The sequence below is a fragment of the Tachypleus tridentatus genome, chromosome 10 (assembly GCF_004210375.1).
Source record: "Tachypleus tridentatus isolate NWPU-2018 chromosome 10, ASM421037v1, whole genome shotgun sequence".
In the NCBI taxonomy this organism is placed as follows: domain Eukaryota; kingdom Metazoa; phylum Arthropoda; class Merostomata; order Xiphosura; family Limulidae; genus Tachypleus; species Tachypleus tridentatus.
Genome location: NC_134834.1, coordinates 17,664,701 through 17,687,088, shown reverse-complemented (window position 1 = coordinate 17,687,088; position 22,388 = coordinate 17,664,701). Strand labels below are relative to the sequence as shown.

Here is a 22,388-nt window from a genome sequence, read left to right as displayed (position 1 = left end):
CGTATCCAAGAACGTCCTACAGTCAAACACGTTTCTTAGAAACAAACCCAAGAAAGTCCTATAGTTAAACACGTTTCTTAGCAACGTATTCAAGAAAGTCCTACAGTCAAACACGTTTCTTAGCAACGTATTCAAGAAAGTCCTATAGTTAAACACGTTTCTTAGCAACGTATTCAAGAAAGTCCTATAGTTAAACACGTTTCTTAGCAACGTATTCAAGAAAGTCCCACAGACAAATACGTTTCTTAACGACGTATCCAAGAAAGTCCCACAGACAAATACGTTTCTTAGCAACGTATTCAAGAAAGTCCTATAGTCAAACACGTTTCTTAGCAACGTATTCAAGAAAGTCCTATAGTCAAACACGTTTCTTAGCAACGTATCCAAGAACATCCTATAGTCAAACACGTTTCTTAGCAACGTATCCAAGAACGTCCTACAGTCAAACACGTTTCTTAAAAACAAAGCCAAGAAAGTCCTATAGTCAAACACGTTTCTTAGCAACGTATCCAAGAACGTCCTACAGTCAAACACGTTTCTTAAAAACAAACCCAAGAAAGTCCTATAGTCAAACATGTTTCTTAACGACGTATCCAAGAAAGTCCTACAGTCAAACACGTTTCTTAGCAACGTATCCAAGAAAGTCCTATAGTCAAACACGTTTCTTAGCAACGTATCCAAGAAAGTCCTACAGTCAAACACGTTTCTTAAAAACAAACCCAAGAAAGTCCTATAGTCAAACATGTTTCTTAACGACGTATCCAAGAAAGTCCTACAGTCAAACACGTTTCTTAGCAACGTATCCAAGAAAGTCCTATAGTCAAACACGTTTCTTAGCAACGTATCCAAGAAAGTCCTACAGTCAAACACGTTTCTTAAAAACAAACCCAAGAAAGTCCTATAGTCAAACATGTTTCTTAACGACGTATCCAAGAAAGTCCTACAGTCAAACACGTTTCTTAGCAACGTATCCAAGAAAGTCCTACAGTCAAACACGTTTCTTAACGACGTATCCAAGAAAGTCCTACAGTCAAACACGTTTCTTAGCAACGTATCCAAGAAAGTCCTACAGTCAAACACGTTTCTTAAAAACAAACACAAGCTAAATTTATGTGCCTAAATTTATTCTAGAGTCATCAATAAAAAAAGGCAAAATATATATATGTTTAAATATATTGTCAAGGTACGTATGTTTCCTCGAGCAGGTGCAGTCAAACAACAGAATTTTCGAGATACTAAAATCAGGCATCACGCCAGCCCACAAACATTCATACGTTATAAAACCTGCGCGCGCAAATCTCTGTTTGACGTCATCCAAGGACCTCTATCCCAGGACTTAAATTAGCAGAACTAAGACACGGATACAGCATTTATTTGTGTGGCAACAGTCAGTGTTAAAGGAAACGTTAAGCCTAACGTAAGGTTTAGATGGACTTGAACACTCTCAATACCAAAGTCGCTCATCTACGTTACCTCGTAAGTCCTCCCTCCTCTAATTTTTTCATTGCTTGATAGCGGCTGTGGGGATACGGTCCCCTAAGCACGTGCATCCCTGCCTTTGAGAAGATATTGTCACGAACACCGACAGGTGAGGCTGTGTTTTCCTGTTGTAGATTTAAAATTATATTGAAGTTTTTCAGTGTGTGTGTATGTGCTATACCTAGTATTACAAATTACCAAAAAAAAATAGGATTGTGACCATATAAGCAACATTATTACACCTTAAATGCAAACATTATTGAACCAAAAACTATTTAAAAATTAAAATATTGTCTGAAAAAAAAAAAACTGAAGTAGGGTAGGAAGATGACAGATGTGTACGCTATTAGTAACACATGAAAATTCTAAGATCAAAAACGTAGAATGCAGTTTAAGCTGGATCAAAACTTAAGAAACTAGGCTCGACGTGAGGCAATCAATAGAATACCTTATATGCCGTGTCTTGCAAGATAACAGCTGCTCACCCATAATAATAGTCAAGTCGTTAGATCGAAATATTCAAACATTTTTAAGATGTAGTCCTCGCCTGATTGGTGGCTCATCCTTTGATCAGATATTGAAGAGTTTTTGTTTTGGTTTTTGGTTTGTTTTGAGTTTCGCGCAAAGCTACACGAGGGCTATCTGCGCTAGCCGTCCCTAATTTAGCAGTGTAAGACTAGAGGGAAGGCAGCTGGTCATCACCACCTATCGTCAACTCTTGAACTACTCTTTTATCAACGAATAGTGGGATTGATTGTCACATTATAACGAACCCACGGCTGAAAGAAGCGAGCGTGTTTGGTGCGAGGGACTCGAGTCGAGTGCCTTAACCCACCTGGCCATGCCGGGCCATATTTTGAAGAGAGAGAGAGAAAACGAATATGTATTGAGGGAATAGTATATCCCGGATCTGGATCCGATTTGGGAGGACCGTCTAGTGGGAACATTCTATCTCCTGTTAAAATTCAAGTAAATCAATTTGTTATTTTTAGAAATTTACATAAATATATAAGGACCAAAATCCGATACAAGAAATATTTTTTACAACAATGAAAGTACAGACTTCATTCTAGAAAGTACAAAGAATGTCGTTTTGCTGTCAATCATGTAATAAGAACAGCGTGGTGTTACGTTTTCCTTCGTTTCGCAAAGACAACAACAACAACAAAAACAAACTCTCTTCAAATATCCAATTTAGTGTTTCCTTTCTTGCATAACAAGAACAGTGTCTTGTCTCCAGCACAACGAGAGTAGGTCTTTTTTATATACAGTGCGAATGGATTTCAGTTATTTGTTTAGCGCAAAACTACACAATAAACTGTTCGCGTTCATTCTAATACGGGGATCGAACTGCGAACTCTAGCGTTGAAAGTCCGTAAGTTTACCGCTGACTCGCTGAGGGACTTTACATTTATACTATTGGGAACGAAAGCTATTAATAGTGTCTGTCTCCTCGGCAACCAGCGTAAGTTTTGTTTGAAAATAGAAAATACATGCAATTTGAAGTTCTCAGGACCGAACTAGCTATCTTATAGGGAAGATGTGGGAAAATGTGTTTGTTCTGAAGTTTGCGCAAAGCTACAAGAAGCTTATTTGTTATATTCTTAAGTTAATTGTGTATAACAAACATATCTGTCAAGAGAATGACACTTTATTATATAGACTAGTACGTCACGGATCCACATGTAGATGTTGGTGGGTTTCTGAATCCAGAATGTTCTATAGTCTTCCTTTTTTCTTCTTTTTTTGTTTTGTGAAGATTATTTTTGTTTTCTCTGTTAATATCTGAGTAGGGCCTTAGCTTAGTGGTTAGCGTTTCTGGACTGCTAGTCCAAGAATTAATGATTCGCGACTTTTTACGCAAAAATCACTCACCTTATTTTTGGACCTTTGCTTTGTTATGTTTGTTTTTGAATTTAGTGCTAAGCTACACGAGGGCTATCCTCGCTAGCCATCCCTAACTTAGCAGCATAAGACTAGAAGGAAGACAGCTAGTCATCACCACCCACCGCCAGTTCTTGAGATACTCTTTTACCAAAGAATAGCGGGAGTGACTGTAATAGTATAACATCCCCACGGCTGAAAGGGCGAGTATGTCTGGCGTGATATGGATTCGAACCAACCATCCTCGAATTACGAGTCGAGTGCTCTATGTGTCCCTCACGTCTGCGGACTTACAACGCTAAAAACCGGGTTTCGATACCCGTGGTGGGCAGAACACAGATAGCCCATTGTGTAGCTTCGTGCTTAATTCAAAACAACAACAACTCACACTATGTAACTGGTGTCGAAAATAATTATTGTTCGTTTTAGCGCAAAGCTGCGAGAAAAGGCTATCTTCGTTCTGAATACCACTGGAAATCGAACCCCGGATTTTAGCTTGGTAGGTCCGTATTCTTACCGTTGACCCACTGGGAGACTGAAACAGTTATTGAAAAGTGATATACAATAGAATTAAATAATGATGTTAATTGGGTACAAAACAAAAGAAACTCCTGTCGGTTGGCTGTCCCCATATAATTGTTGGTTCAGAGTTAAAGAAGGCGAGTCCATATTTGCAGGTGCGCTGATAAATGTACTGCAATTTTGGCCACTGTTGGACTACGCGTTGAAAAACGCCCTTCGATGTGATTCCACAAGTGGGCGGTGGATAACGGTGATAAACAGTAATAAACTCCTCTTGCGTGCAAAACGAATCGATGTTCGCACAACAACCGTTGTCTGGCCATCTTCAGGAGATCGTAAATAATGAATCTGGAAGCGATCATCGTTATTACAATATATATATATTGGAATAGGTTTTCATATTTCTGTATCTCGTTGGTCTGCGAACAATTTTTGACGTTACGACGATGACCAGTTGAGAAGTCAATGTCAGCATATCTAAGACCCGTCCAGGTGAAGGAGCTGAGAAGACTAAAATTGGAAAAGCAAAACTCGTGTCGGTGGTTAAGTTAGGGAAGTATAGCTCGTGTTAGGGTTAGGTTATAGGAGTGTAACACGTTTCTGTGGTTAGGTTAGGGAAGTATAACTCATTTCGGCTGTTAGGTTAGGGAAGTATAACACATTTCTGTGGTTATGTTAGGAAGTATAACACGCTTCTGTGGTTAGGTTAGGGAAGCATAACACGCTCTGTGGTTAGGTTAGGGAAGTATAACACGCTTCTGTAGTTAGGTTAGGGAAGCATAACACGCTCTGTGGTTAGGTTAGGAAGCTATAACCCGTTTCGGCTGTTAGGTTAGGGAAGCATAACCCATCTCGGCTGTTAAGATAGGGAAGTATAAGACGCTTCTGTGGTTAGGTTAGGGAAGCATGACACGCTCTGTGGTTAGGTTAGGGAAGCATAACACGCTCTGTGGTTAGGTTAGGGAAGTATAAGACGCTCTGTGGTTAGGTTAGGACGCACAACACGCTCTGTGGTTGGGTTAGGGAAGTAAACCCGTTTCTGTGGTTAGGTTAGGAAGCATAACACGCTCTGTGGTTGGGTTAGGGAAGTATAACACGCTTCTGTGGTTAGGTTAGGGAAGCATAACACGCTTTCTGTGGTTAGGTTAGGGAAGCATGACACGCTTCTGTGGTTAGGTTAGGGAAGTATAACACGCTCTGTGGTTAGGTTAGGGAAGTATAAGACGCTCTGTGGTTAGGTTAGGGACGCACAACACGCTTCTGTGGTTGGGTTAGGGAAGTAAACCCGTTCTGTGGTTAGGGTTAGGGAAGCATAACACGCTCTGTGGTTGGGTTAGGGAAGCTATAACACGCTCTGTGGTTAGGTTAGGGAAGCTTACAACACGCTCCTGTGGTTAGGTTAGGGAAGCATAAGACGCTTCTGTGGTTAGGTTAGGGAAGCTATAACACGTTTCTGTGGTTGGGTTAGGGAAGCAAACCCGTTCTGTGGTTAGGTTAGGGAAGCATAACACGTTTCTGTGGTTGGGTTAGGGAAGCATACAACACGCTCTGTGGTTAGGTTAGGGAAGCATACAACACGCCTGGCTGTTAGATTAGGGAAGCATAATACGTTTCTGTGGTTAGGTTAGGGAAGCATAAGACGCTTCTGTGGTAAGGTTAGGGAAGCATAACACGCCTGTGGTTGGGTTAGGGAAGCAAACCCGCTCTGTGGTTAGGTTAGGGAAGCATAACACGCTCTGTGGTTGGGTTAGGGAAGCATAACACGCTTCTGTGGTTAGGTTAGGGAAGCACAAGACGCTCTGTGGTTATGTTAGGGAAGCATAACACGCTCTGTGGTTGGGTTAGGGAAGCAAACCCGTTCTGTGGTTAGGTTAGGGAAGCATAACACGCTCTGTGGTTGGGTTAGGGAAGCATAACACGCTCTGTAGTTAGGTTAGGAAGCATAACCCATTTCAGCCGTTAGCTTAGGGAAGCATAACACGCTCTGTGGTTAGGTTAGGGAAGCATCACCTGCTCCGCTGTTAGGTTAGGGAAGCATAACACGCTCTGTGGTTAGGTTAGGAAGCTATAACACGCTCTGTGGTTAGGTTAGGGAAGCATAACACGCTCTGTGGTTAGGTTAGGGAAGCATAACCCGTTTTGGCTGTTAGGTTAGGGAAGCATAACCCATTCTCGGCTGTTAGGATAGGGAAGCATAACACGCTCCAGTGGTTAGGTTAGGGAAGCATAACACGCTGTGGTTAGGTTAGGGAAGCATAACACGCTCCTGTGGTTAGGTTAGGGAAGTATAACACACTCTGTGGTTAGGTTAGGAAGCTATAACACGCTTCTGTGGTTGGGTTAGGGAAGTACAACACGTTTCTGTAGTTAGGTTAGGGAAGTATAACTCATTTCAGCTGTTAGGTTAGGGAAGTATAACACATTTCAGCTGTTAGGTTAGGGAAGTATAACACATTTCAGGTGTTAGGTTAGGGAAGTATAAAACATTTCTGTGGTTAGGTTAGGAAAGCATAACACGCTCTGTGGTTAGTTTAGGAAGCATAACACACTCTGTGGTTAGGTTAGGAAGCAAACCCGTTCTGTGGTTAGGTTAGGGAAGCATAACCCATTCGGCTGTTAGGTTAGGAAGCATAACACATTTCAGCTGTTAGGTTAGGGAAGTATAACACATTTCTGTGGTTAGGTTTGGGAAGTATAACACGTTTCTGTGGTTAGGTTAGGGAAGTATAAGACGTTTCTGTGGTTAGGTTAGGGAAGCATGACACGCCTCTGTGGTTAGGTTAGGGAAGCTTACAACACGCTCTGTGGTTAGGTTAGGGAAGCATAAGACGCTCTGTGGTTAGGTTAGGGACGCACAACACGCTCTGTGGTTGGGTTAGGGAAGCAAACCCGTTCTGTGGTTAGGTTAGGGAAGCATAACACGCTCTGTGGTTGGGTTAGGGAAGCATAACACGCTCTGTGGTTAGGGTAGGGAAGCATAACACGCTTCCTGTGGTTAGGTTAGGGAAGTATAAGACGCTTCTGTGGTTAGGTTAGGAAGCATAACACGCTCTGTGGTTGGGTTAGGGAAGCAAACCCGCTCTGTGGTTAGGTTAGGAAGCATAACACGCTCTGTGGTCATTAGGGAAGCATAACACGCTCTGTGGTTGGGTTAGGGAAGCATAACACGCTCTGTAGTTAGGTTAGGGAAGCATAACCCATTTCAGCCGTTAGGTTAGGGAAGTATAACACACTCAGCCGTTAGGTTAGGGAAGCATAACACATTTCAGCTGTTAGGTTAGGGAAGCATAAAACATTCTGTGGTTAGGTTAGGAAAGCATAATACGCTCTGTGGTTAGGTTAGGGAAGCAAACCGTTTCTGTGGTTAGGTTAGGAAGCATAACCCATTCTCGGCTGTTAGGTTAGGAAAGCATAACACATTTCAGCCGTTAGGTTAGGGAAGCATAACACATTCTGTGGTTAGGTTTGGGAAGCATAACACGCTCTGTGGTTAGGTTAGGAAGCATAACACGCTCTGTAGTTAGGTTAGGGAAGCATAACACGCTTCTGTGGTTAGGTTAGGGAAGCATAACACGCTCTGTAGTTAGGTTAGGGAAGTATAACACGTTTCTGTGGTTAGGTTAGGGAAGTATAACACGTGTCTGTGGTTAGGTTAGGGAAGTATAACACGTTTCTGTGGTTAGGTTAGGGAAGTATAACACGTTTCTGTAGTTAGGTTATGGAAGTAAAATCAGTGTGAGTGGTTAAGTTAGAAAAGTGTAATGCGTTTCTGAGGTTATTTTAATGAAGTATAACTCATTTCTGTGGTTCGGTTAGGGAAGTATCACCCGTTTCTGATGTAAGGCGAGGGAAGTATAACCCGCGTTTATCCTAAGTGATTATGTTTTTCTTTGGACAATAATAAACAAGTCACATGATCACAAGTCTGCACGTGATTACGAAAAGTATCTATGGCATGCCTTTGCCGACTGCTACCATGTAAGATAGTTCCCAGTGTAGCGGTTAGGGTTGATACTTATGTAATTAAACCATAAAAAAAAAGAAATAAACAGACCCCCACACTTTTGCCAGATGAGCGTTTTCCGGATATTTATAACTGTTTTCTGTACCAGCTTCCCGGATTCTCTTCATTGTTGTTACAAGAAACAAAACAAAAACTCTCCACTCGAAACCAGAACATTATCCTTAGCGAATCGATTGATTTTGCTCTTACGTTCTTCTAAGGTCATAACAACTGCAAGTGCTTCCGTTATTAGTCCGTTGTGTGTGTGAAATCCAGGATCCAAAAACCCCAAGGAATTTTTAATGGAACCATCTCAAAGTGGTCAATCCTCCCATATTTATTCTATTGGTTTCCCTCCTGTACAGAGAGCAGAGGTTTGTTTAATTAAAGGTTTTTATTTATTTCTACCACATGTTGAAGAGCAGGATGTCCACGTTTATCACGTGGAATGTTTAGGGAAGTAGCGATATAAGTTTCTTAATATAAACAGACTTATATTTCTATATTAACTTTTATCATAAGATCCTAATGTTTGTTTAAATTTTCTATTAATAATCTCACTAAAAGGCTAGTTCTTGCATTCGCATATTTGCACGAAATATTTGGTGATACGTACCCATACATTTACTCTGGATTAGACTACAAGTTCTCAACTGCATTACACTTCATAAATGGACTAGATCGAATCTACTGGCTAGCATGCTCGAACTGTGTATCCTGCTAATAGCAATAGGTCCGATGTGGTCAGGTGATTAAGACGCTTGGCTCGTAATCCGAGTGTTGCGGGTTCGAATCCTCGTCCCATCAGCCGTGGGGGCGTCATAATGTTACGGTCAGTCCCACTATTCGTTGGTAAAAGTTGACAGTGGATGGCGATGACCAGCTGCTTTCCCTCTAGTCTTACACTGCTAAATTAGGGACGACTAGCGCAGATAACCCTCGTGCAGCTTTGCGCGAAATTCAAAAACAAACCAAAACGAGAGAAAGCTTGCAGCGGAACAGTTTGGTTTGATGTTTGGATTTCTTTATAAAAAAAAAAAACTCCACTAAAGATGCATTCAAATTTAGTATTTGATGTTTTTATTTCAGACTAAAATAAAATTAAAGTAATGGGACAAAGCTTAAAGTTATTTACAGGAAAACTAATTAAAGTAATAACGTTTAAAAGGATATAATTAATGCAGTTCTATTATAAACAACAGTTTAACGCATTCTTTATGAACTAAGAGACTAACGGTAAACAAACCTAGAATTCAGAAGTTTTCTGATAGACTAGGGCCCGGCATGGCCAAGCGTGTTAAGGCGTTCGACTCGTAATTCAAGGATCGCGGGTTCGAATCCCGGTCGCACCAAAAATGCTCGCCCTCCCAGCCGTGGGGGTGTTCTAATGTGACGGTCAATCTCACTATTAGTTCATAAAAGAGTAGCCCAAGAGTTGGCGGTGGGTGATGATAAATAGCTGCCTTCCCTCTAGCCTTACACTGCTAAATTAGAAACGGCTAGCGTAGATAGCCCTCAAGTAGCTTTGCGCGAAATTCAAAAAACAAAACAAACAAACTGATAGACTACTAATCAGACACTCTAACCATTAGGCACCACACGCTGAACAGCAATAAATGAAGTCAAAAGTTATAAACCTGATAATACTGACTTAAACTAGACTTCCCTGAGTCTAGAATTTCAGAAATTGCTTGATTGATGTCAAGCACATAGATACACAACTTGTCATCCGTGCTCTGCCCACCACGGGTATCGAAATTCGATTTCTAGCGTTGAAAGTCCGCAGACGTGTCACTGTGCCACTGGGGGCCACTCAGACTTTTAGTATGCTGTCTAACACTGATCATGTGTTCACGTGCAAGTTATGCAAAATATGCCATGGTTACGTATTCGGGTCCCTCCTATTTAGTTTAATAAAAAAAAATAAAACCAGGTTGTCAACTGTAAAAAAAATGTTTCTTTAACTTTTAAACCTATTAAGTGCAGATAACCGAAACCCAAACTAAGATAATACATGAAACTTACATGAACCAACACTCAACGTTCGTTACTTTTCTAGATTAATTTTCTAAATTTCAGTTTCATGTGTTAACAGTTTCTCTTAACACACTTGACGAACAAATGGCGTTATCTCTTTACCTAAAAGCGACATTTTAACCCTAAATATTTCCAGTTTGGATACGGATATGGATCACACCATGTGACAAATTTTTTACTTTTTCTTGTTCCTGGACGGAAAGTGTTATTTCCCAGTTGCTTATGCCTAAAGTAAATGGAAAAGACCTATTCAAACTTTGCTTTTATAACCAGGGAGCGTATAACGAAAACATGATGGGAGACGATATTTGGGGGCTGATACGTGGAAGTGATTTACATTACAGTCGCTAATTTCGAAAAACTACTCACTTCTAAACATGTTTGTATAACTTTAGTATAAATACATGTAAATCTTGATTCATATGTTGTTTTATTCAGACCTTATGTAAATGAAAATGTAGAAATTTGCCTGTTTTTACATAGAAAATAGGTTAATTTCTAAATTTCATTATCCAAGTGACAAAAGTCGTTGTTGTTATTGTTTTTGAATTAAGCACAAAGCTACACAATGGTCTATCTGTGCTCTGCCCACCACGAGTATCGAAACCCGGATTTTAGCGTTGTAAGTCCGCAGACATACCGCTGAGCCACTGGGTGAAGGTCGCAAAACCAAAGTTTGAAGGGAATAATGGCCATTTTCTGTAATTTTACAACATAAGCAATTAAGAAATAACGCATACTATCCAGGAACAAAATTTGTGTCACATGGTGTTTGTTATTGTTTTACAAAACTTGTTCCTTCAGTTATTTGGACAAATAATTCTAGGCTAAGTAAAGCATTGACGTCATCCACAAGGTAACTACAAATACATCTCCTTAGGTGAACAAAAATCTCATATTTTGAGAATTATGAGCAAATTAAATATTCGCATTTTAAACAATATAAACTCAGACATGGTTCAGAGAGACTAAACACGTTATTCGACAAAATAACTCTGGTTTTGAGTCTACTAAGTTATTAATAATTAGTTTCTTAATTTGTGTGTAAATGAACATATCTTTCGAAAGCCAATAGAATATTAAAAAGTTTCAAGGTGGGTAAAAACCTAAGATAAGAGGAACGACAATTATGAATACATTATTAACATAATGTCAACCAGCCTGATTTAATGGCTAACTCCTTAATGAAGGTTTCTATACTTTTCTGTTCGTGTTAAATTTTCAATAACCTTTTCTTTCTGTTGATGTCTGTCTACAAGGTTTCCCTTTCTCTGTTATACACACACACGCGTTCGCATTCTAATTTCAATGTTATTGGAAAGAGTTGAACAGACGGTTGCAAATTCTATATTGATCGTGGGTTTTGCTGAGTTGAATGCTACTTTTTCGTTTTAGCATTAGATACAGAAGTTTCGTATTTGATGTTAAAGCAGTACGTGATTCTAATCAGGTCGTTAAAAACGATGCCACGCCATCCAGTCATGTTCTACCTGACGACTAAGTATCTTGACAATAGTCCTGCAGCGTAGTTTCCGTTGTAAAAAGTTCTATTCTAAAGCTGTCATGCCCAAAGCACACTGTTCCTTCCTTTACAGATTCTCACATTTTATAATAAAAGCACTTGATTTACTACAGCTGAGGGATTGTTGCAGGTCTTTCTGTAAATTTCTGGTACCCCAGAATGATCCATATTCCTTTGTTTTCCAATGCCATTAAATACAAGAAATACCTCGTGTTCTCTCTCTGATCACATCTTTATGATTCTAATATAGGGATATTTTGCTTCGCAAATGACTATTACATGACTTTTCCAAAAGCAATCAATTTCCGGCAACATCACACAGTTTACAAACGTAAAATAATTTTAAAAAATCAAGTTCTGATAAATTCCATTGTATCACGACTTTGTACCAACTACGATTATCATGTAAGTTGATTTACTTTTCCAAAATCAGTTTAATATGACGTTTGTTTGTTTGTTTGTTTTGAATTTCGCGCAAAGCTACTCGAGGGCTATCTGCGCTAGTCGTCCCTAATTTAGCAGTGTAAGACTAGAGGGAAGGCAGCTAGTCATCACCACCCACCGCCAACTCTTGGGCTACTCTTTTACCAACGAATAGTGGGATTGACCGTCACATTATAACGCCCCCATGGCTGAAAGGGCGAGCACGTTCGGTGCAACCGGGATTCGAACTCTCGACCCTCGGATTACGAGTCGAACGCCTTAACCCACTTGGCCATGCCGGGCCTTAATATAACGTTCAATCTTCTACAGCCTGTTTTCCTTTAAGTTACTACGTCAGCAAGATTGCGTGTACCAATCATCGACCTTGAGAAGAAAGTACATTGCAATGTCAGTTGTGAAACATATCAGAAAATTAAATTTATACAGACAGCTAAACAACAAAGCACGTCCACGCAAGTAGCGTGCGAAAAGGAAAGAGCGGTTCTTGAGAGGACTTACGTCAATTTATTCAACCTGCTTCACACATTTTCTAGGTAATAGAACCGCGTGACATGATATTAAACTCACTACATTACAAATAGTTCCCTTCCCTTCTCGCTGCCTTCTCCATCCCCCATAGTGGCACAAAGGTTTATCTGCAAAATTATACCACTAGAAACTGAGTTTCGATACCTGTGGTGGGCAGACAAGACATAGTCTTTTGTATATCTTCATGCTTAGCTAGGCTGAAACAAATTATATAGTTGAATATATATATATATATGTACGTACGAAAAGAAACTACTGAAACACATAATAATTCAGTGAGGCGCTTTGCTGACGTCTATTTTCTGTCTTTAATAAATTCAAATGAATGGGACAAAAATGAACTAATCGAAGCCAGTGTACCCAAAGAAGTGAGGACTGTGTTAACGCAAAGTACATGTGAAGCCTGAAGTATAATTTGATTCGTCAGTTGTCATTGAGTTATATCGATTAGTTCTTTTTAACATTTTAAATGGCTTGTCTGATGAATAATTGACAAGAAAAAGTTAATAGTACGCTCTCTAAAAATACGGTATAAATACACATTCACTGTACTGGTGCCCCCCTCAGTGGCACAGCTGTACGTGTGCGAACTTACAGCGCTAGAAACCGAGTTTCGATACCTGTGGCGAGCAGAACACAGATTGTGCAACATTGTGAAGCTTTGTGCTTAACTTAAAACAAACAAACAAACCTGTGGTGGGTAAAAGAGAACTTCGAACACCATACATAGAAAAACTGTATGCTCAATCAGCACTGTTGTTGGCTTCGTGTGATTCCATTTTAGTTACGTCACACGCATGCGCATTAAAATCAAAAGATTAAAGTTTGCGGAAGAAAGGAGCTTACCAACATATCTTCACTCTGATACCTACAAACAGATGTAGGTGAAAACACCTAGACATATCTATATACGATCAAGTGCAAGTGAAAACATTACAGATATTTACATGACCAAATGTAAGTAAAATATATCCATTTATCACCAGAATTTGTCTTAGTAAAGAAAGTAGTAGTAGTTCATCCATAATTTGATGTATAAGTTATTTATACACAGGTATTGAAACAAACACACATTATTGTTTGTTTTTTTTTTCCAATTTCGCGCAAAGCTAAACGAGGGCTATCTGCGTTAGCCGTCCCTAATTTAGCAAAGACCAGAGGGAAGGCAGCTAGTCATCACCACCAACCACCAACTCTTGGGCTACTCTTTTACCAACGAATAGGGGGATTGACTGTAACGTTATAACGCCCCCATGGCTGGAAGGGCGATCATGTTTGGCGCGATGGGGATTCGAACCCGGGACCCTCAGGTCGAACGCCTTAACCCACCTGGTCATGACGGGCCCTGTTCATGGTACGAATGTTTATTTTACAAAACAAATTACACTATATCAACAACACGGCTATTAATTCAGAGCAGTGTAACAGATACGGTTGTGTATTCTCACTATATCAACAACACGGCTATTAATTCAGTGCAGTGTAAGAGATACGGTTGTGTATTCTCACTATATCAACAACACGGCTATTAATTCAGAGCAGTGTAACAGATACGGTTGTGTATTCTCACTATATCAACAACACGGCTATTAATTCAGAGCAGTGTAACAGATACGGTTGTGTATTCTCACTATATCAACAATACGACTATTAATTCAGAGCAGTGTAACAGATACGATTGTGTATTCTCACTATATCAACAATACGACTATTAATTCAGAGCAGTGTAACAGATACGATTGTGTATTCTCACTATATCAACAATACGACTATTAATTCAGAGCAGTGTAACAGATACGGTTGTGTATTCTCACTATATCAACAATACGACTATTAATTCAGAGCAGTGTAACAGATACGGTTGTGTATTCTCACTATATCAACAACACGGCTATTAATTCAGAGCAGTGTAACAGATACGGTTGTGTATTCTCACTATATCAACAACACGGCTATTAATTCAAAGCAGTGTAACAGATACGGTTGTGTATTCTCACTATATCAACAACACGGCTATTAATTCAGAGCAGTGTAACAGATACGGTTGTGTATTCCTACTATATCAACAATACGGGTATTAATTCAGAGCAGTGTAACAGATACGGTTGTGTATTCTCACTATATCAACAACACGGCTATTAATTTAGAGCAGTGTAACAGATACGGTTGTGTATTCTCACTATATCAACAACACGGCTATTAATTCAGAGCAGTGTAACAGATACGGTTGTGTATTCTCACTATATCAACAACACGGCTATTAATTCAGAGCAGTGTAACAGATACGGTTGTGTATTCTCACTATATCAACAACACGGCTATTAATTCAGAGCAGTGTAACAGATACGGTTGTGTATTCTCACTATATCAACAACACGGCTATTAATTCAGAGCAGTGTAACAGATACGGTTGTGTATTCTCACTATATCAACAACACGGCTATTAATTCAGAGCAGTGTAACAGATACGGTTGTGTATTCTCACTATATCAACAACACGGCTATTAATTCAGAGCAGTGTAACAGATACGGTTGTGTATTCTCACTATATCAACAACACGGCTATTAATTCAGAGCAGTGTAACAGATACGGTTGTGTATTCTCACTATATCAACAACACGGCTATTAATTCAGAGCAGTGTAACAGATACGGTTGTGTATTCTCACTATATCAACAATACGACTATTAATTCAGAGCAGTGTAACAGATACGGTTGTGTATTCTCACTATATCAACAACACGGCTATTAATTCAGAGCAGTGTAACAGATACGGTTGTGTATTCTCACTATATCAACAACACGGCTATTAATTCAGAGCAGTGTAACAGATACGGTTGTGTATTCTCACTATATCAACAACACGACTATTAATTCAGAGCAGTGTAACAGATACGGTTGTGTATTCTCACTATATCAACAATACGACTATTAGTTCAGAGCAATTTTTTTTTTAAAAAGCGGGTGCATATTCATTGTTTCCACAATGCAATTATCAGTTAAGGACAATTTGAAAGGTACGGGTGTACATCTAGACTATTTCCACAGAACGACATTTACTTTAGAGGAATGTAAAAGATGGTGTATATTCAGGAATTTCCACGACGCAACAATTACAAAAAATCGAATACAAAATTACGCTATTTTTCACGAGGTGGCTGTCACTTCAGAGTTCGTAAAAAAATGCTGGTTTACGTTCACACAGTTTTCAAAATTCCTTCAAATATATCTTCGCACTTTTCCCTCAAGATTGCCTTGAGATAAAACCTTTGTTATTTTCTTGGAAAGCAGATGTAAGTTCACATAATTACCACAACGGAACGGTAACTTCGCATATTATATATGTATAACGCACGGCATGGCCAGGTGGGTCAAGTCGTTCGACTCGCAATCCGTGGGTCGCGGATTAGAATCCCCCTCGCACCAAACATGCTCGCCCTTTCAGCCGTGGGAGCGTTATAATGTGACGGTCAATCCCATTATTCGTTGGTAAAATAGTAACCCAAGAGTTGGCGATGGGTGGTGATGATGACTAGCTGCCTTCCCTCTAGTCTTATACTGCTAAATTAGGGACGGCTAGCGCAGATAGCCCTCGTGTAGCTTTGCGCGAAATTCAAAAACAAACCAAAAACGTCAGGTGTAGTGATATACTAATAAACGAGTCTGACCTACGTAGGCGTGTTTTCAATACTTCTGTTATTTCAAATATGTGGTCCTCTTTTTATCTCAAAATCTCGTGAAGCAAGAGGTACTTTGTAAACTGGTCCACTACGAAAACATGGACACACCTAGATTCCACGTGATATTTTCCTCTACTGGTGTAATAATTACAGGACACGTTAAGTCAGATTAATTATGAACGAGTTATAAAATTCTGATATAAAGATGCTGGAAATCAAAATTTAATAACTGATGAGGGTGTGTCTGGTCTTGTCACCGTCTATAAACTTTCTAGTCCTGTTTACCCTAAAACTAATGGCCTATCATGTCATGCACGCTGAGTTTCATAATGGTGGTGTCGTTTTAAATTGTCTGGATTAACAGGGTGTTGTTTTTTCGTTTGTAATTAAGCACAAATTGGTTGTCTGTGCTCTGCATACCACGGGTATTGAAACCCGGTTTCTAGCGTTGTAAATCTGCAGAATAAAATTAAGGTCATTAAGGCGTCAATTTGTTTTTCTTTGAATCTTTCAAATCCCACTAAACTTGCGCGTAACTTCCAAACGTTATTAAACTTTCACTTTAATTTGTCCATTTTCAAGTTTCTCTTGATAACTAAGTTGTCTAAGCCTTTTCTCTTGATAATTAAGTTGCCTATGCCTTTTCTCTTGATAGCTAAGTTGTCTAAGCCTTTTCTCTTAATAATTAAGTTGTCTAAGCCTTTTCTCTTGATAATTAAGTTATCTATGCCTTTTCTCTTGATAGCTAAGTTGTCTAAGCCTTTTCTCTTGATAATTAAGTTGTCTAAGCCTTTTCTCTTGATAGCTAAGTTGTCTATGCCTTTTCTCCTGATAACTAAGTTGTCTAAGCCTTTTCTTACCCATTAATTTTCGCTTTTTTTTCTATTAGGTTTTTCTTGTTTCTCTAGTGTTACTAAATTAATGATAAAGCCGTATTAATGCACCGGTTTCATACGACCGTTTTAAAGTTGAGTTCAAGCTAAAAGTATATCTACATTTTGTTATGGTATTTATTTTTAGTGCAAAGCCACACGAGGACTATCTGCATGCCATTTGCTGAGGGGAATCGATTTGTTTGTTTGATTTTGGAATTTCGCGCAAAGCTACACGAGGGCTGTATATACTAATCGTTCTTAATTTAGCAGTATAAAACTAGAAGGAAGGTAGCTAGTCATCACTACCTATTGCCAACTCTTGGGCTACTCTTTTGAGAACGAATAGTGGGATTGATCGTACCTTATAGCGCCCCCACGACTGAAATGGCGAACATGTTTGATGTGACGGGAATTCCAACCCGCGACCCTCAGTTACCTGGCCATGTTGGGCCGAGGGTAACACTGCACAACAAAGTTTTTGTTTCTTGAACACTGTTAAGTGTTCCTTATAGATTTTTGGCTGCTGATCACGAAAATCACATCCAAATATGCCCATCACGTACCGTTTCATCGAAATCTTCAGTTTCACCAGGACATTACTGCAATGGAAAAACGATATCAGGACAACTGGAATCCGTCAGTGCTTGCTGACTACTGTTGGACACTGCAACGTGATGCACCGGACATTGAATACAAACGAAAATCAGGAGCAAAACACTTTTAATTATGTTGAACTTAATAGTGTATTAGAAACATAAACGCAATTAAATACGTTATTGCCGGTAAACAGTTAACTGTCTATTTCTCAAGAGTTCCTACGTAATGAAGCAAAACCAAAACTATATTTGTGCATACCCACCAGGTACCTGTCACAATCAGCAAAAACTTTTCAAAAATATTGTTCTATAGTGTATAATCAAAGTCACTGTTCTTCCACCAGGGACAGCAAACAAAACAAAAACGACCTATTAACACAGCATTGTGAAAACCGTGTTAAAGTTTTATATATTTCTTTTACTACCACGACAGTCGGGCCTGGCACGACCGGGTGCTTAAGGCACTCGACTCGTAATCTGAGGGTCGCGGATTTGCAACTTCGTCGCACCAAACATGCTAGACCTTTCAGCCGTGGGGGCGTTATAATGTGACGGTTAATCCCACTATTCGTTGGTAAAATAGTAACCCAAGAGTTGGCGATGGATGGTGGTGATGACTAGTTGCCTTCCCTCTAGTCTTACACTGCTAAATTAGGGACGGCTAGCGCAGATAGCCCTCGTGTAGCTTTGCGCGAAATTCAAATAAAACCAAACCAAACAAATATACAACTAAAACGTTTATCGAAGAACTAGTAGGTATTAGATGATCGGGCCCGGCATAGCCAGGTGGTTAAGCGCTTGATTTCGTAATCTGAGACTCGCGAATTCGAATCCGCGTCACACCAAACATGCACGCTTATTCGGCCGTGGGGGCATTATAATGTGACGGTCAATCCCACTATTCGTTGGTAAAAAGAGTAGCCCAAGAACTGGCTGTGGGTGGTGATGACTAGCTGCCTTCCCTCTAGTCTTACACTGCTAATTAGGGACGGCAGATAGCTCTCGTGTAGCTTTGCGCGAAATTCAAAAAACAAACAAAACTCTCTTCATTGGTGCAATCTTATCAGACATTATTTCACAAGGAAAACATCATTACTAAAAGTACAGAGATATATTTTCGTTGAATTAAGATTCGGTTTTGTGGAGTATCATCTATTCAAACGTGTTTTTTTTTTTAACAGTAACGTCCAAATTCTCAGATATTGGACTTTCAGAGTTCTTTATGTGATTATAATTATATAATTTATAATGAGAATTTCTTAGTCATGTGCTTAATTTGGTCAATAGGTCAAACCGTTAGTGTAATTTTAACCTCATATCGCATTTTTGGAACGAATTGTCAGAAGCAGATGATATTTAGGTGTGTAAACTAATGGTTCCTAACCCTAAATGTAGATCCAGTTAATGTAATGTAGCTATACAACAGGGTTGAATGCAATTCCAGTTTTGGATTGTTACGCACAATTCCAACCCTAAAATTATGTCTCGTACTTATAACACAGTTAATATAATGTGGCTATACCATAGGGTTTAACGCAAGACCGTTTTTGGATTGTTACACACAATTCTTAACCTAAAAATAGGTCTTACCCACAAGACAGTTAATATAACGTAGCTATACAATAGGGTAACACAGTTAATATAATGTGGCTATACCATAGGGTTTAACGCAAGACCGTTTTTGGATTGTTACACACAATTCTTAACCTAAAAATAGGTCTTACCCACAAGACAGTTAATATAACGTAGCTATACAATAGGGTAACACAGTTAATATAATGTAGCTATACAATAGGGTTTAACTTATTACTATTTTAAATCAAAATCGATCAAGATGTAAACAACAATTTTTTCCATTTTTATGAAATCGTAAAATTTTCAACGAAAACAATAACAAAAGTTATTAAACTTGGACAAGGTAGAATTATTCTTCTCAAAGTAATTGTTATACGAATAGACAAAAAAATCGCTGAAGATTATAGTTAGCTAGGTAGACAGCTATATTAGTAACAAGCTATCATTCTGACGATCTGGGTTTCATGACAGAAATGTTCTTAAAGTTAATACATGTTCAGAGAAGGAATGTTTACAATTTAAATCTGAGCCTCACCCTAGTGGCACTGTAGCTAGTGTGGGGATTTAGAACGCTAGAAACCAGATTTTGTGTTTATTTGTTTTGAATTTCGCGAAAAGCTACACGAGTGCTATCTGTTCTTGTCGTTCCTAATTTAGCAGTGTAAGACTAGAGGGAAGGCAGCTGGTCACTCACCGCCAACTCTTGGGTTACTCTTTTTATCAACGAATAGTGGGATTGATCGTAACATTATAACGCCCACACGGCTGAAAGGGCGATCATGTTTAGTGTTACGGGGATTCGAATCCGCGACCATCAGTCGAGAGCCTTAACCACCTGGCCATGCCTGGATTTCGTTACCCGTGATGGACACAGCACAGATAGCACATTGTGCAGCTTTGTGCTTAACGGGAAACAAACAAACAATCTGAGCTAACAAGCTTTAAAAACAATAAATGCAAACAACCACGTGAGTAAACCAAGCCTACATTAAAATAAAGTAATCGGTTTTTAGGGTTACTGTTCAAAATGATTTCTTAATAAACAATATGCAATTTTTAACTATCAAATAACCAATTTGTTTACGCTACATAATATGGAATTGTTAAAACAAAATATTGGGTGAAATAACCAATTTTTGTTGAAAAATACACAGTGGCTCCAACAGTAATTAGTTGTATTAATAGTAATATTGGCATTTGTTTGTATGCGTGTTTTTTGTGACTCATATATTATCATGGATCATATAATCAGTTCATACGTGGATCCATAAAACAAAAACACTATATACAAGCAGCATAAGACATTTTTAACCCGATAAAACTAGAGCTAAAACAGCTAACGCAGGAAAAAAATCAAACAATTAAAGTTTGCAAATAAACAGTTCCATGTTTATACTTTCATTAGTCCTAGCCCGCCTTAATAACCAGCTTTTTAACAGAATGATAATAAAATATATCAGAATTCAATAGAATGTTCTAGCACATAACAGACACACAGAAGTACAACATGTAACGTTACAATGATCATTTCGATCACGACAGTACTGGTGATTGATAAGAAATTGTATATTGTAGTGTTACACACTGTCTTGAGATTTAGGCTTAGAGCCTAAAAATGTGTTTGGTTTTTTGTTCTTTCAGCAAAAATGGTCGATCTCAAGGTTTAGGCGCAAACTAAATCCTCTCATAATTCTCAAGTGATCACAGAGATTCTATTGTTGATTATTTCTAGTGGTTCTTGTACGTCAGGTCACGTGATGGCTTTTCTGTTTTAAGCCAATATTTGGGTTTCGATTCACCCCTGACCGTCTATTCTTTGAGAAACTATTAGAGACTAGGGGTAAAGAGATGATGTCTACCTAAGCTTCAGAAGATTAACACGAGTGTTGCACGTGCTGGGGAGCACGTTCTTCCAGAAATTTTCCTGAATCTACAAAGGGTTGTTATCCACGCATGGCAGTCTCAGATTTTGAAGTTAAATTATAGGAAAGGCAGCTAGTCTGTAGCATCGTCTTTCAGTTCTTGGGTTTCTCTTGCAGAAGAGCTGGATTTGACTGCCATTTTTATTGCGCACTTACAAGCCGGTGAATGGTTGTTCCGTGTGTGCGCGATAAATGGACACGAACGGCAAATTCTCAGATTAACAGCATGGATTCGCCAACCATTATCTCACATTAAGGCCAACAAGAAGGACAATGGATTTAGATACGTTACAAAAAAAAAAAAAGGAAAAAAACCTAAGTATCCTTTAAAAAGCAATTCCTCCGTTTTTATTAACAGTTTTCAAATACATCCTTCAGAGGGCGCGTATCGAAATTTCATACTAAAAATTGTTATGTTAGCACTAATCTCCTACTTACACTAATTTGTAAGATTCATAAACTCAATGATAAAATGGAACTGACTAAGTTATTACGAAAACTGAAATGTTTATATTTGCTAATTTTTGGCAAAATAAATTGAGAAATCTTAAAAAAAACAGTGGTTTTATTTTTCTTCAGATATTTGAAACGAATTCTGTTCGAATCTCCACCCCTAATTCTCTATTCTCAAAAGCTCTGCACTGAAATAAGAATATTTCTTGATTGGTTTGTTCGGAATTTCGCGCAAAGTTACACGAGGGCTATCTGTGTTAGCCGTCCCTAATATAGTAGTGTAAGACTAGAGGGAAGACAGCTAGTCATCACCACCCACCGCCAACTCTTGGACTACTGTTTTACTAACGAATATGGGGTTGACGGCAGGGGCGTAAATCCTAGGGGATGGAGGTATACATCCCCCTTCATTTTAGGTGGAGGGTATGGTGCATACAATCATCCCCCTACAGTTTGGTCTGTTGAATTGTTTTATTGCATCACAGGCCTACAAATTGTGTGTTTGTTGTTGTGATTCTCGTGTTCTTACCAATCGAATTACATAATTAGGCCTAGATGTAGGCTTTCTCAGTAGCCGAAATGTACATCTTTAATATAGGCGTGCTTCTAAGCTTTTCAATCTAAGCGATAGTTCGTAAGTATCAGTCAGTAGGCCCAAGTATACATGCAAGTATCGTAGCAACAAGATTACTCTGTGACTGCATGTTTACAGCTTTCAGGTTCACGTAATCAGATTACCAATTTGAAAATTGAACAGTTCACATAGGTGGTTGTAAAAATCATCCCCCCATCGGGTGTAAAAAATCTACGCCCCTGGTTGACGGTAACATTATAAAACCATCACGGCTGAAAGTCTGTCTCTCTAGTT

General features: G+C 39.0%; 1 protein-coding gene across 1 annotated transcript in view; it reads left to right on the top strand.

Moving 5' to 3' along the window:
• The first annotated feature begins 1,358 nt into the window (after positions 1–1,358).
• Positions 1,359–22,388, top strand: part of LOC143228810 (uncharacterized) — a 62,630-nt gene continuing 41,600 nt past the window's right edge. The window contains exon 1 of the mRNA XM_076460178.1: positions 1,359–1,588. The gene's annotated coding sequence lies outside the window, so the exon portion shown is untranslated. The remainder of the gene's footprint in view (positions 1,589–22,388) is intronic.